Below are 14459 nucleotides of genomic sequence, written 5' to 3' on the forward strand. Positions count from 1 at the left end.
ATCACATGCAGTCTCCCTATCATCACATGCAATCCCCCAACATCACACATGCAGTCTCCCTCACATTACACATGCAGTCTCCCCAGCATCAAATGCAGTCTCCCCACCATCACATGCAGTCTCCTCACCATCACATGTAGTCCCCCAGCATCACACATGCAGTCCGCCAGCATCATACATGCAGTCTCCCCACCATCGAGAGACTACATTAACCTATCATTATCGTCCAAAGTCCGTAGTCCACACTGGGCTCACTCTTGGTGTTGTACATTCTGTGGGTTTTGAAAATGCATAAAGACATGTCTATCATTATAGTATACAGAGCAGTTTCCCCTAAAACCCTCTGTACTCTGCCTGTTCATCCCACCCTCTTCCCTAACTCCTGGCAACCACTGGTCTTTTTACTGTCTCCATAGTTTTGCCTTTTCCAGAAAGTCTATAGTTGGGATCAGACAGTATGTAGCCTTTTTCTGAGTGGCTTCTTTGACTTAGTAATGTGAATTTAAGGTTCTTCCATGTTTTTTTCATGACTTAGTAACTCATTTCTTTTTAGCGCTGAATAATGTTCCATTGTCTGAATAGACCAGTTCATTTATTCATCACCTGCTGAAGGACATCCTGATTGCTCCCAAGTTTTCGCAATTTCGAAGAAAGCTGCTATAAATATCTGTGAGCAGGTTTTTGTGTGGGTGTAAGGTTTCCACTCAGATGGATAAATACCAAGGAGTGCAACTGCTGGATTGTGAGAGTGTGTTTAGTTTTGTAAGAACCTGGCAAACTGCCGTCCATCGTGGCTGTGCCATTTAGCATTCCCACCAGCAAGGAATGAGAGTTCCTGTTACTCCACATCCTCACCAGCATTTGTTGTCAGTGTTTGAGAGTTTGGCCATTTTAATAGGCGGATAGTGGTATCTCCTTGTTCTAGTTTGTATTTTCCTGGTGACATATAAGGAGCAGGTTCTCATATGCTTGTCATCTATAAATCTTCTTTGGTGATATGTATCTTAAGGTCATTTGCCCTTTTTAAAAAATATATTTTTATTGATTTTAGAGAGAGAGGAAGGGAGAGGTAGAGAGAGAGAAACATCAATGTGAGAGAGAAATGCCAATTAGCTGCCTCCTGCATGCACCCCAACCAGGGGTAGAACTGCAATCTGGCTATGTGCCCAGACCGGGAATTGAACTGGGAACCTTTCAGAGCAGGGAACAATACTCAATCAACTGAGCCCCAATGGCCAGGGCTCATTTGCCCATTTTAAAATCAGGTTATTTGTTTTCTTATTGTTGACTTTTAAGAGTTCTTTGTATTTTGGGGATAACTGTCCTTTATCAGCTATGTCTTTCACAAATACTTCCTACCACTTTGTTGCTTATTTTTGCATTCTCTTGAGCAATGAACTTTTGCAGTCAAGCACACCTGGGTTCAAATATCCTTGTGAACTCAGGCAAGTCACCTGCTTTCTCTGTGAAAGGTTTGCAACACAGGAAACAAGACACAGAGTCCAGGCGATTAAAAAGGGGGGAGGCTTTAATCTTGTGCTCACTGGCGAAACTCACTGGTCCGAGAGTGGGCCAGGGAAGTTCGCGCCAAAAAGGGGGCATAGGTACTTCTTTTATACAGCTGTTCAGTGAGGGGAGGGTGGAGGGCATGAGAGGTGTGGAATTCCTGCCTTGGGCAAGAGCAAGGGTCTGGGAAGGCGCCACATAGGCTCTGGACTTCCCCCCTGCCTCGACCTAACATCCCGGCCTTTTGGTGATAGGGGGGCGCTGAAATCGTCCTGGCTACTTCCTGCTGACCAGGGGCGAAGAGGGTGGGGGATGTTAAAGGCCAGGGTCAGGCAGAGGTGGGTTGAGGGGCAGTCGAGTGTAGGGATGGAGCAGGAGCTGGTTTACAGTCACCCAAGACATTTCCACAATCCAGGAGCGGATGAATTTGAGGAGGCAGGGAGCTAGGGAAAAAAAGACACAGATGAGAATTAGGGGCCCTATCAGGGGTAGGATCCAGGTAGCTAAAGGGCTTTGGAGCCAGCCGAAAAGAGAGTTGTCCCAGGAGTGTCTTGCACTTAATTCTTCACTGAGCTTAGTCAGGGTCTGCACATTCTGTTCCACCACTCCGGACTCGTTGATGTAGTAGCAGCATTCTTCTTGAAGGAACATGCAGGTTCCTCCTCTTTCCGCAGCAAGAAGGTCTAGGGCCCTTTGGTTCTGCAGGGCTATTTGGGCTACCGATGTTACTTGCCGCTGCAGGGAGGCTAAGGAGGTAGTAGTAGACTCCGGTGCTATCTGGAGTCTGTCATTGAAATCCTGAGCAGAGATTATGCTGTTCCCGAGGGCCCCCCCAGCTAGGCCTATCGAGGCAGCGATACTTACCCCCAACATGACAGGGAGGAAGATGGCCCTGAGGGCCCAGGGGTGGGATGAAGGGAGCAACCAGGCGAGCTCCGACTCTCCATACAAGGTTAGTTGGGGAACTACTGTGACCCCGAAGCAAGGCCCGGGGTCAGAGGAGTTTATGCAGTTGCTTAAGATGCCATTGCACCAAAAGAAGGTACCCGGGCTGGCCTTGGTGGGACTGGCTGCAGTGTGGTTTTGGGTACAGTTCCAAGTGACCCGTCCCCCAGTTACCGGGTTGCTGGTCTGGTAGCATATCCGCGGGGGCAAGGTGGGTTCTGGAGTTTCGGGTTCCCAGAGGGGAATGCCAGCCAGGGGAGGCTGACATTCACCGTGTCCTTGGGTTCCTGGAGGAGTCATGAGTGGGATGGCAGCCAGCAAAGGTCTTTGGAGAGAGACACATAAAAAGCAGTGCGAGACATTAGGCAGGGTGCGGGTCTCGTTAAGGAATGGTAGAGTGTGTTGGATAAGTTGGAGCCAAGAAGACAGGACTTCTACCCGGGGGGAATCAGGCAGCTTCCCTTTAAGGGAATGTCCGGCCTGTAGGATGCTTTTGGAGACCTGGATTTGGGCCTCCTGGGCCATGACATATTCCCGGGAGATGTAGATGGTCCCTGAAGGGGTTGAATTCCAACCACCCCCATATAGTTTTCCCATAACGCCCGCAACCCATTGCTGGTCCCAGGGGTCCCGGACCCTGATGTTGAAGGTCCCGTCCTTCCAGAAAAAGGGACCAGACCTGACCTCATTGTAGGCATCATGGATGACACAGCCTGACCAGCGGCAACCCCCATAGGTGTTGACATCTCGATTACACCCGTCTGGGTTCCGCTGGTCGTAAGCAAAGCAGGCATATGGTCGGCCACCGTTGGACACTGACTGGAGGTCGACAGCAATCAAGATCTCTGCCTGGCATCCGACCAGAGGGCAGTCCTGAGATCCTACCTGCCCGGTGACTTGTGTGCTGTCCTGGTCGTAGGTTTCACGGACCTTGAACCTCCACACATAAGCAGGTGGGGGTGGGTGTAGGTTGCCCAGGGCTGGGAGGAGAAGGAGGAAGGGGAGGGCGGCTAAGGCGGACCTTAGTGGGGCCCAACACCTCACATTTATAGAAGTCATACTGCTCCGGGGTCCTCTTGAGTCTGGAGAGGTGGTGCCACGATGGATCTCCAAGTAGTTTGGCTGCAGTGGGGGTTGTGAGGATTACTGTGTGAGGTCCCGTCCACCTGGGTTCCAAGGCCTTGGGATGTAGATTCTTAAGGAGGACTGAATCTCCCAGCTGAAGGGCTGGTCCTCGGGAGCCTTGGTCAGCTGGTTCTGGCCTGGGCAGAAACCTGTCAGCATGTTCCCGGAGCAGCTGCCTGAGTAGAGACAGGTATGGAAGATAAGTAGCCAGGAGAGGAGGGTCAGTAGGGAGACGATGGTTGAGCAAGGTAGTTCAAGAGGGCTTAAGGAGGTGGGGCTTCTTGGTGAAGCCCAGATTCTGGTCAGGGCCATGGGAAGGAGATCCGGCCAGGAGCTGCAAATTTATAGAGAGAGTTTTGTTAGATGGTCTTTAAGGAGGCCATTGGACCTCTTGACCTTACCCGATGATTGTGGGTGGTAGGGTATGTGCAGTTTCCAGGAGATGCCAAGTGAGGTGCTAACCTGCTGAACGACCCTTGATATAAAAGCCGGGCCGTTGTCTGATTGTATGGAGGTGGGGAGGCCGAACCTTGGGATTATGTGTGTTATTAGGGTCTCAGCCACAACCTCAGCAGTTTCCTTGCGGGCAGGGAAGGCCTCTACCCACCCTGTCAGGGTGTCTACCATGGTAAGCAGATATTTGCTCTTCTTGTGGGGAGGCATATGGGTGAAGTCTACCTGCCAGTCCTGCCCTGGGAGGTGTCCCCTCATTTGATGGGTAGGAAAGTTGGGGCGCATTCCTCCCTGGGGTGAGACAGTTGCACACGTGGAGCAGGAGGAGCAGGCACTCGTGACTGCCTCTCGCAGTGTGGGCGAGGTGAAGAGGGGTTCGAGGAACCTCCAAAGTGCCAGCGGTCCAATGTGCAATGACTGGTGGACCTGTTGGGCAATGGCCCCTACCTGAGCCTTGGGAAGGGCAATCTTGTTATTTATGAAGATCCATCCCTCAGGACCAGAAGAGCCTCCCCGTTGTAGGAGTTTATTTTTTTCTTCTTCTGTATACTGAGGGGTAATGGAGGGAAGGGAAAGGAACAGGACCGGGGCTGGGGACCCTTCACCCTGAGTTAAGCCTCTGGCCACTGAGTCTGCTCGGGTGTTTCCTGTGTAACCATCGAGGAGGCAATCTGATGGCCTCGGCAGTGCACGATGGCTACCTGGGAGGGAAGCTGTAAGGCATCAAGTAAGCCGGTTATGAGTCTAGCGTTGATAATAGGTGAGCCTTTAGTGGAGAGAAAGCCCCTCTCCCTCCAAATAACCGCGTGGCAATGGGCTATCAGAAAGGAATATTTGGAGTCTGTATATATGTTTACCCTCCTCCCTTTGGCCAGATGCAGGGCCCTGGTCAGCGCAATGAGCTCAGCCTTTTGAGAGGTGGTACCCTCTGGGAGCCGGGCTGCCGCCAGGATCCGCTCGAGTGTTACTACCGCATAGGAGGCTTTCCGATGTCCCTGGGGGTCTAGGCATGAGCTTCCATCCACAAACAGAGTTAAGTCAGGATTAGAGAGAGGAATATCTGAGAGTCCCACCCGAGGTTGAGGCAGAGGAGAGGAGGAGCCCGGGAGGGGGTGTGCCTGCTGACTGGGGAAGCAGGCGGGGGTGGGGGAAGGGGAAGGTCAGCAGGAAAGGGAGAAGGCTCCGGGGGAGGGGGCGGCGGGGGGAGGTCGGGGAGTGAGGATGGGGGAAGGGAGGGAACGGAAGGCAGGGCAGAAGGAGGCAGGGCAGGAGGAGCCCTGTCGTAGGGAGGCGGGCGAGTCGGAGGGGAGGAAAGATTCTCAGGGGGTTCAGATAAGGCGGAAAGTGGAGGGGTGTCGGTAGGCAGAGGGAGTTTCTCACGAGCTTGGAGGACTTGGCGGTGGAACAGGAGGAGCAGAGGGAGGGACGGGAGCGCAGATTGAAAAAGGCCTGGACATATGGAACCTCCAGCCACTTCCCAGCTCATTGGCAGAAATTGTTGAGGTCAGTCAAAATGTTAAAATGTTCAGGCCATTTTGACCTGTTGTCTAATTCATACTGAGGCCATGCCACGGTACAGAAGTAAATGAGGCGTTTAGGAGGCAGATCCTGAGACAGGCCCAGCTTAGCCAGATTGGTGAGGAGACACCCTCGTGGCGTCTTAGGATCAGATTTGGATTTTTGATTGCCCATTTTGAAACCTATGGTCAGTAGCAGAGGCCCAAGGATTGGCGTCCCAATCGTTGAGCCAAGGCTATGGATGGGGACCCGAGGGACGGCAGGGGACGTCTCCCCCACCCCCTGAGGTCCAGAGTGAGGCCAAAAGGCTGGGGAAACCAAGGGGGGGGGGCAGGAACATCTTCACTACCACCCCAGGGTCAGAACCTTTCCCGGAAAGGTCCGGAGGGCTATGCCCAGAAGGCAATCTCTGACGCAGGGAGCGATTTAAGGCAGAGACGCCGGAAGGATGACTGCTAGGAATCAATAGGGACTGGGACTCACCCGTTGACGCTGCTGAGCTGGAGCGAAGCCTGAGGGTTCCGGGGAGACAAGAGGGGTGGGTATCCGGGACCGAGACCAGTCAAATGGGATACACACACTCCCTCCTGGGTTTCGGCACCAGATGAAAGGTTTGTGACACAGGAAACAAGACAGAGTCCAGGCGATTAAAAGGGGGGGAGGTTTTAATCTTGCACTCCCAGGTGAAACTCGCTGGTCCGAGAGTGGGCCAGGGAAGTTCGTGCCAAAAAGGGGGCATAGGTACTGCTTTTATACAGCTGTTTAGTGAGGGGAGGGTGGAGGGCATGAGAGGTGTGGAATTCCTGCCTCGGGCAAGGGTTTGGGAAGGCAGGCAAGGGTCTGGGAAGGCGCCAATTATCTTTGTCACCATCTACCTTGCAGATGCTTGCATCAGCTCTGGACTTCCCCCTGCCTCGACCTAACACTCTGAGCTTCAGTTTTCATCACTGTCCCAAGTTAGCAACCCAGAGCCTCCACTCACCGAGGCTGCTGAGTAGAGGTTGATGGAACAGTCATCTCAGTTCTCTGGGCGGTGCCCTTTGCCCACAGTTCCACCATTAAAGTACTTGGCCATTAATGGTGGTCCCATCTATGGCAGGGGAGGTCTGTAAGTTTGTTTGTCAGGAAGATCTTGTGGGTGGGAATTCTTGATCCCACAGGAGCTGACCCTAGAGAGGATACAGCTTTAGGGTAAGGGACACACTTGTTGCTCAAGGGAGAGTTGGCCACTCTGCCAAAGTCAGGCCACCACCTAGGCCATATCTCCTCCAGGACCACTCCTCACTCATCATCCAATGCCCTTCCCATCTGGCCTCCCTCAGATCTCCACAGCCTCTGCTTCCAATACACCCTTCACTCCACCAAGGGGCAGGGCCTCTAGTGTGCCCCATGAGATACCGTGACCCTCCTGGCCACCAGAAATACCTTTCCCCCATGCCCAGGTGTCCAAATGCACCCCTTTCCATTGGTAGTGAGCAGAGCTGCTGGGTTGGAGTTGCAGCCACAAGGGGGCACCATTGCCCCACAGATGTTGGAAGGTGCCACCTCCATCCTATGGCTTGCAGAGAAGCAGGAGGGGGAAATGCCTGTTTCACAAAATCAGGAAATCTGAATAAGATGAACTCCAAGGGCCCCATCCTATGTCCAGACTCTCCAGGCACAGCTAGTGCACTTCCAGTGACAGGCACTCCACCTCCAGCCAGGCCGCCTGGCCCGTGGCAGGTCAGCTCTCCCTGTAAGAAAGGGGGTCTGCAATAATCTGAACCTATTCTGCAGAAGCCATGAGGTTTTAAGAGGCCATGTAGACTATCAATCCCATAAATTTTAAGAGAACAGCTTTACTCTGGAAAGCCATGAGAAGGAGGAAGTCTGGGATTTCCCCCTCAAAACTTAAACATTGGTATAAAATTGCTCAATGTTTACATGTTGGCTGAAAAATAATTCTAAATATTGTGCCAGCCAAGCAACAGAGTGTGTGGGTCCTCAGCTCGCCAGAGGGGACTCTGGTTTGTGGTTGGTGTGATTCAATGACTTGGATGAAGCAAGCCTCATAGGCGTGCCCGTGCGTGGTGACTAGACACCCAGCTGTACTAGGAGGCAGCACTGTATGCTATCAGCTTGGCCTGTGTCAGGAAGTGAGCTATGGGGACATGGGCTGCAGGAGGCAGGCTGGTGCCACCTTTCTGCAGGGCAGACACCTGCTGACCAGCACTTTACTCCTGGTTCTGTGTCCACAGAAGTCCAGAAACAAGCTCCCAGGGCAAGGATGTTCACTGTGGCACAGGGTCGGTATCGGGGCAGCCTGGGTGTCATCACTGGGGCCAGTTGTGGGCCCTGCAGAAGGCCCTGCAGCACAGACCAGATTGCACACAGAAACAATAAAAGTTTAAAATGGACCCTAGCTGGTTTGGCTCAGTGGATAGAGCGCCGGCCTGCAGACGAAAGGGTCCCAGGTTCAATTCCGGCCAAGGGCACATGTCCAAGTTGCGGGCTTGATCCCCATTGTGGGGCATGCAGGAGGCAGCCAATCAATGATTCTCTCTATCTCTCTATCCTTCTCCCTTCCTCTCTGAAATCAATAAAAATATTTTTAAAGTTTAAAATGGTGCTGAATGAAGAGCAATTAAGAAACTGAATGGTGCCTATACCCCAAGACCATTGAAGAATTAAAATATGTGCATAAAAGGATGTAGTATGGGAGGTGGAGGAAGAAAAAGCCACTTTACATCCAAGAAACCTGTCCAACATGACCTCAGCCAGTTGATCAAGGTCAACATCGTAGTGACATGTCCTATGAACTTCATGTTCCCTTGACATGGTGTGGTCTTTCCCCTAAACCCACTATCTCAGTCTAGCCCCTAGGAAACCAGCAGCCACACCCTGGAGAGCAGAGAGCGTGCAGAAAGCATGAACATGAGTACAAATATCGCAGTTCTGGTTCAGATGGGTCCAACAAGCTTGTCCAGTCTGATGATCAGGTCTTTGGCTTGTCCCTGAGATAAGGTAGGGGCCTGGACATGAGATAGGGTTGAAGACCAGCATCCAAGGGCCCTAATCACAGGCGCTGATATCCCCTGAGGGATCAAACTCTGCAGGAACCTGCCCAGTCCTGTACTCTATTCTCCAGAGGGCAGCCAGGGGGACATCTGCAAAGTGCAAAACTGACCACCCAACAATGCTTCAGCTCACTGTCACCCTGAGGATTAGATTAGCGTCCTATCTCAGGTCTAGCACATCCCCTCTGGCCTCGCCCAGCTCCCATTCCACACTCTAATCATGCCAATCGCTTTTCTTCAAGACTCGGGCACACCAACCTCCCACTTCTCAGAAGCTTTGCACATGATGTGGCCTTGCTTGCCATGCTCTCCCTACTTGACACTGTATTATGTTGGACTTACCTGCTGCATTTAACAGAACACTCAGTGAAATTAGCTTACACCGAAAAGAAGGTAATAACAGGAAAGTCAAAGGTTTGTGGCCTGGCAGGGCTTGGGGCTCAGGCTCAGGCACTGCTAGCAGCCAGGACTGTTTATACAGCTCTCCACTTTGCTTTTAGCAGTGTTGGCTTCCCTTTTACCCTTTACCTGCAGCAGTGTGGAGGCAGCGGTTCCAGGCCTGATATTCCTTAGATCCAAGGTCAAGGGACAAGAATATCACCTCTATCCCAATATCCCCAGCAAGGGTCTCAGCACCTCATTTCCTCAATGGCATCAGGGCACATTCTGCAACCAGCCATAGTAGTAAGGGACATGGCAGCTAGACCGCTTAGGCCCAGCACATACAGATGCCACTGTGCAGGGGGAGAGGGGAGTAACAGTTCCCCAACAAAAAGTGAGGCGCTGAGCTCACAGAGGGGATTTGATGCTGTGCTGGCAAAATGCAGGTGTCTACAACCCAGCCCTCCGACCTCCAGCACCAGGGACCCTTCCTCCCACAGTGAACTCTTTTTCCCGCATTCACTCCCTTCAAACCGCCCCCACCCCTACCCCAAGTCATCAGCACCCTATTGTCTGTGACCATGGGTTATGCATATATGCATATAAGGTCTTCGGTTTATTACCTCCCACCCACCCATTCCCCCTCCCCTCACCCCCCGCCTTCCCTCTGAGATTCTGCACTCTGTTCCATGCTTCCATGAGTCTGGATCCACTCTGTTCATCAGTTTATTTTGTTACTTAGATTCCACATATGAGTGAGATCATGTGGTACTTACCTTTTTCTGACTGATTTCACTTAGCATGATACTCTCCAGGTCCCTCAATGCTGTCTCAAAGGGTAAGAGAGTCTTCTCTTTTACTGCTGCATAGTATTCCATGGTATAAATGTACCACAGCTTTTTTATCCACTCATCTACTGACTAGAGGCCTGGTGCACGAAATTCATGCATTTGTGTGTGGGGGGGTCCCTCAGCCTGGCCTGCACCCTCTTGCAGTCTGGGAGCCCTGGGGGAATGTCCAACAGAAGGCTTAGTGGGCCTAAGCTGTCAGTCAGACATCCTTAGCATTGCCACGGAGGTGGGAGAGGCTCCCACCACTGCTGCTGTGCTCACCAGCCATGAGCCCAGCTTCTGGCTGAGCAGCGCTCCCCCTGTGGGAGCACACTGACCACCAGGGGGAAGCTCCCGGACATGAGATAGGGTTGAAGTGATAAGACCAGCATCCAAGGGCCCTAATCACAGGCGCTGATATCCCCTGAGGGATCAACCTCTGCAGGAACTTGCCAGTCCTGTACTCTATTCTCCAGAGGGCAGCCAGGGGGACATGTTGAGTGTCTGTCCCCTGGTGGTCAGTGTGCATCATAGTGACCTGTCGTTCCACCATTCGGTCATTTGCATATTAGCCTTTTATTATGTAGGATACGCTGTAGATGAGGCCCCCTAGAGCCATAAGAAATGCAAAAAATTCAGTTAACTCATTCTCGAATTGCCCCCAGTTAAAATCAAATTGTTTCCCCCCCCCCCCTCTGTGGGGCATGTGCTGCACCTTGGGAACCACTGGGCTTGACACTTTTCCTCTCTGAGCTTCATTTCTGAATACATACGCACATACCATGGGAATTGTAATCTCTTCTCCACCTACCTCACTGGGTTGTCATGAGGAGGTTCTGAGCTAATAAATCTAGAAATGTTTGATCATGTAAGTGATGTCTAAACAGGAAGGGATTGTTATTTTTAAGCCCACGGGTACCCTCACAGATAGCAGGTGCAGATTAGGGGAAGAGGGCATGATTGTTTCCTGGGACAGTAGCTATCGAAGCTTTGCAGACCTCGGAGGGGCGGACTCTGGCCAGCAGCCCTGTAGTGGTGGTCGTCCCTGGAGGCACTGGTGAGGGAGGGCGGTGGCGAGGCTGAAGGGGGAGTAACTGTCAAACCTCCCCACTTGACGTCATTCTTTAAATTGTATGTGGCCATTTCACAGCTGTGTGTGCTCAGGGCAAGGCTCCAATCTCCTGGAGCGGGGCGGGGGGCCGGGCCAGGGCAGGGCCAGGTAAGCTAGGAGGGCGGGTTTAGTGCCCCCCCCCTCCGCCCCACTCCGTGAGGTTCAGTGCACTTCCATTGCAGAGAAGGTGCCTTTGCTGTGTGTGTGGGGGGGATGGGTCTGACCCTGGGGGGCCACTCAGGCCTGCCTCCACCTGGGTCTGAAGTTGTAGGGAGGAGAGGCATGCCCAGCCTCAGGGGAGGGGGCCTGGCAGCTGCGGGCCATGGGCCCCGGGTTCCTCGGGGGCACTGATGGGTGGTTGCCGGAGTGCTATTATTGTGGGCGCCCCTGGCGGGGGTGGCAGGGGAAGAGATCGGGAGTCCAAGGTGCGGGCTGCGGCTATCCCCGAGGCTGGGTCTTCTCCCAGTCCAGTCAGCCTCCCTGCCCCCAGGGAGAGCAGGGGCTGGGGTAGGGTGTCCGTGCAGGGGGATTGGAAGAGCTCCCCGTGGCTGCTTCCTCTTCTTTCTTTGCAGTCCAGGCTCCTGTCAGGCACTCTCCTCAGACCCCCTGGAACTTGGCTCCGGCTGCCCTGCCCTTCCTGGCTCCCTGCAGCCCTTGCCCCATTCAGCTCTCCCAAGCCTCCCGCCTGTCAAGAGGCTGGCGAGGCTCCCTGCTGCAGGCAGCATGGTCCTGGGGCAGGGGATGGGGGTGTGGGGAGCAGCTCCAGTAAAGTTTAGTAAACCCCAGGTTGGTGTGGAGATTTGGCTGTGGGGCCATGGGGGTGTCTGCCTGGGCAGGACGAAATCGCACTAGACCCGAAGTCCCGCCCCATGGCCCTGCAGCCACACCCACCCTGTGAAAGGTGGTGATGTGACACATCCCAGATAATTTGCATATTCCTCTATTATCCTATATAATAAAGAGGTAATATGCAAATGGACACAAGATGGCCACCACAAGATGGCCAGCAGAGGAGGGCAGTTGTGGGTGATCAGGCCTGCAAGGGAGGGCAGTTGGGGGTGATCAGGCCTGCAGGGGAGGGCAGTTAGGAGTGACCGGGCCTGCAGAGGAGGACAGTTGGGGGGGACCAGGCCTATAGTAGAGGACAGTTGGGAGGGACAAGGACTGCAGGGGAGGGCAGTTGGGGGTGACCAGGCCAGCAGGGGAGGGCAGTTGGGGAGGACCAGGCCTGCAGGGGAAGGCAGTTAGGGGCAATCTAGCCAGCAGGGGAGCAGTTAGGTGTTGATCAGGCTGGCAGGGAAGCGGTTAGGGGGTGATCAGGCTAGCAGGAAGAAGTGGTTAGGGGCAATCAGGCAGGCAGGCAGATGAGCAGTTGGGAGTCAGCAGTCCTGGATTGTGAGAGGGATGTCTGGCTGCCCGGTGGGATCAGGCCTAAACGGACAGTCAGACTTCCCTCGAGGGGTCCCAGATTGGAGAGGGTGCTGGCTGGGCTGAGGAACACCCCCCCCCACCTGCATAAATTTCATGCATCAGGCCTCTAGTATATATATAAATGGGCACTTGGTCTGTTTCCAGATCTTAGCTATTGTAAATTGTGCTGCTATGAACATAAGAGTGCATACATTCTTTCTGATTGGTGCTTCAGGTACCTTAGGATATATTCCTATAAGTAGAATCACTGGGTCAAATGGCAGTTCCATATTTAATTTTTGAGGAAACTCCATACTGTTTTCCATAACGGCTGCACCAGTCTGCATTCCCACCAGCAGTGTACTAGGGCTCCCCTTTCTCCACATCCTCACCAGCACTTGTCATTTGTTGATGGTAGCCATTCTGACAGGTGTGAGGTGATACCTCATTGTCATTTTAATTTGCACCTCTCTGATGATCAGTGACATTGAACATTTTTTTCATATTCTCTTGGCCATCTGTTTGTTCTCTTTGGAAAAGTGTCTATTTAGGTCCTTTGCCCACTTTTTAATTGGATTGATTGTCTTCCTTTTGTTAAGTTGTTTGAGATCCTTATAAACTAGTATTTTGGACATTAACCCTTTATCTGATGTATCATTGCCAAATATGTTCTCCCATACAGTGGGCTCTCTTAACATTTTGTTGATGGTTTCTTTTGCTGTGAAGAAGCTTTTTATTTTGATGTAGTCCCACTTGTTTATTTTCTCCCTAGTTTCCATTGTCCTAGAAGACGTATCCATAAACATTTTTCTAGAAGAGATGTCTGAGATTTTGCTGCCTGTGGCTTCTTCTAGGATTTTTATGGTCTCACAACTTACATTTAAGTCTTTTATCCATTTTGAGTTTATTCTTGTGTATGGTGTAAGTTGGTGGTCTACTTTCATTTTTTTGCATGTATCTGTCCAATTTTCCCAACACCATTTACTGAAGAGACTGTCTTGACTCCATTGTATGCTCTTGCCTCCTTTGTCAAATATTAATTGAGCGTAATGTCTTGGGTCAATTTCTGGGTTCTCTGTTCTCTTCCATTGGTCTATATGCCTGTTCTTGTGCCAGTACCAGGCTGTTTTGATTATGGTGGCTTTGTAGTATAACATGGTATCTGGTATTGTGATTCCTCCAACTTTGTTTTTCTTTCTCAAGATTGCTGAAGCTATGCAGGGTCTTTTTTGATTCCATATAAATTTTTGGACTATTTGTTCTAGCTCTGTGAAGTATGCTATTGGTATTTTAGTAGGGATTGCATTGAATCTATAGATTGGGTTGGGTAGTATGGACATTTTATTGATGTTGATGCTACCAATCCATGAACATGGTATATTCTTCCTCTTATTTATATCTTCTTTGATGTCTTTTTTCAATGTCCTGTAGTTTTCCAAGAACAGATCTTTTGCCTCCTTGGTTAAGTTTATTCTTAAGTATCTTAATTTATTTTTATTGCAATGGTTAAATGGGATTGTTTCTTTAGTTTCTCTTACTGAGAATTCATTATCCTATCTAATAAAGAAGTAATATGCAAATTGACCATCACTCCAACACACAAGATGGCCACCCCCATGTGGACACAAGATAGCCACCATAAGATGGCCAGCAGGGGAGGGCAGTTGTGGGCAATCAGGCCAGCAGGGGAGGGCAGTTGGGAGGGACCAGGCTTGCAAGGGAGGGCAGTTGGGGGCGATCAGGCCAGCAGGGGAGAGCAGTTAGGGGTGACCAGGCCAGCAGGGGAGGGCAGTTAGGGACAACCAGGCATGCAGGGGAGGGCAGTTGGGAGTGACCAGCCCTGCAGGGAAGGGCAGTTGGGGGTGACCAGGCTTGCAGGGTAGGGCATTTGGGGGCGACCAGGCCAGCAGGGGAGGGCAGTTAGAGGCAATTGGGCCAGCAGTGGAGCAGTTAGGCATCAATCAGGCTGGCAGGGGAGTGGTTAGGGGGTGATCAGGCTGGCAGGCAGAAGCAGTTAGGGGCAATCAGGCAGACAGGCAGGCGAGTGGTTGGGAGCCAGCAGTCCTGGATTGTGAGAGGGGTCCCAGATTAGAGAGGGTGCAGGCTGGGCTGAAGGACACCCTC

This window comes from Cnephaeus nilssonii, assembly GCF_951640355.1.
Source record: "Cnephaeus nilssonii genome assembly, chromosome: 7".
NCBI lineage: Eukaryota > Metazoa > Chordata > Mammalia > Chiroptera > Vespertilionidae > Cnephaeus > Cnephaeus nilssonii.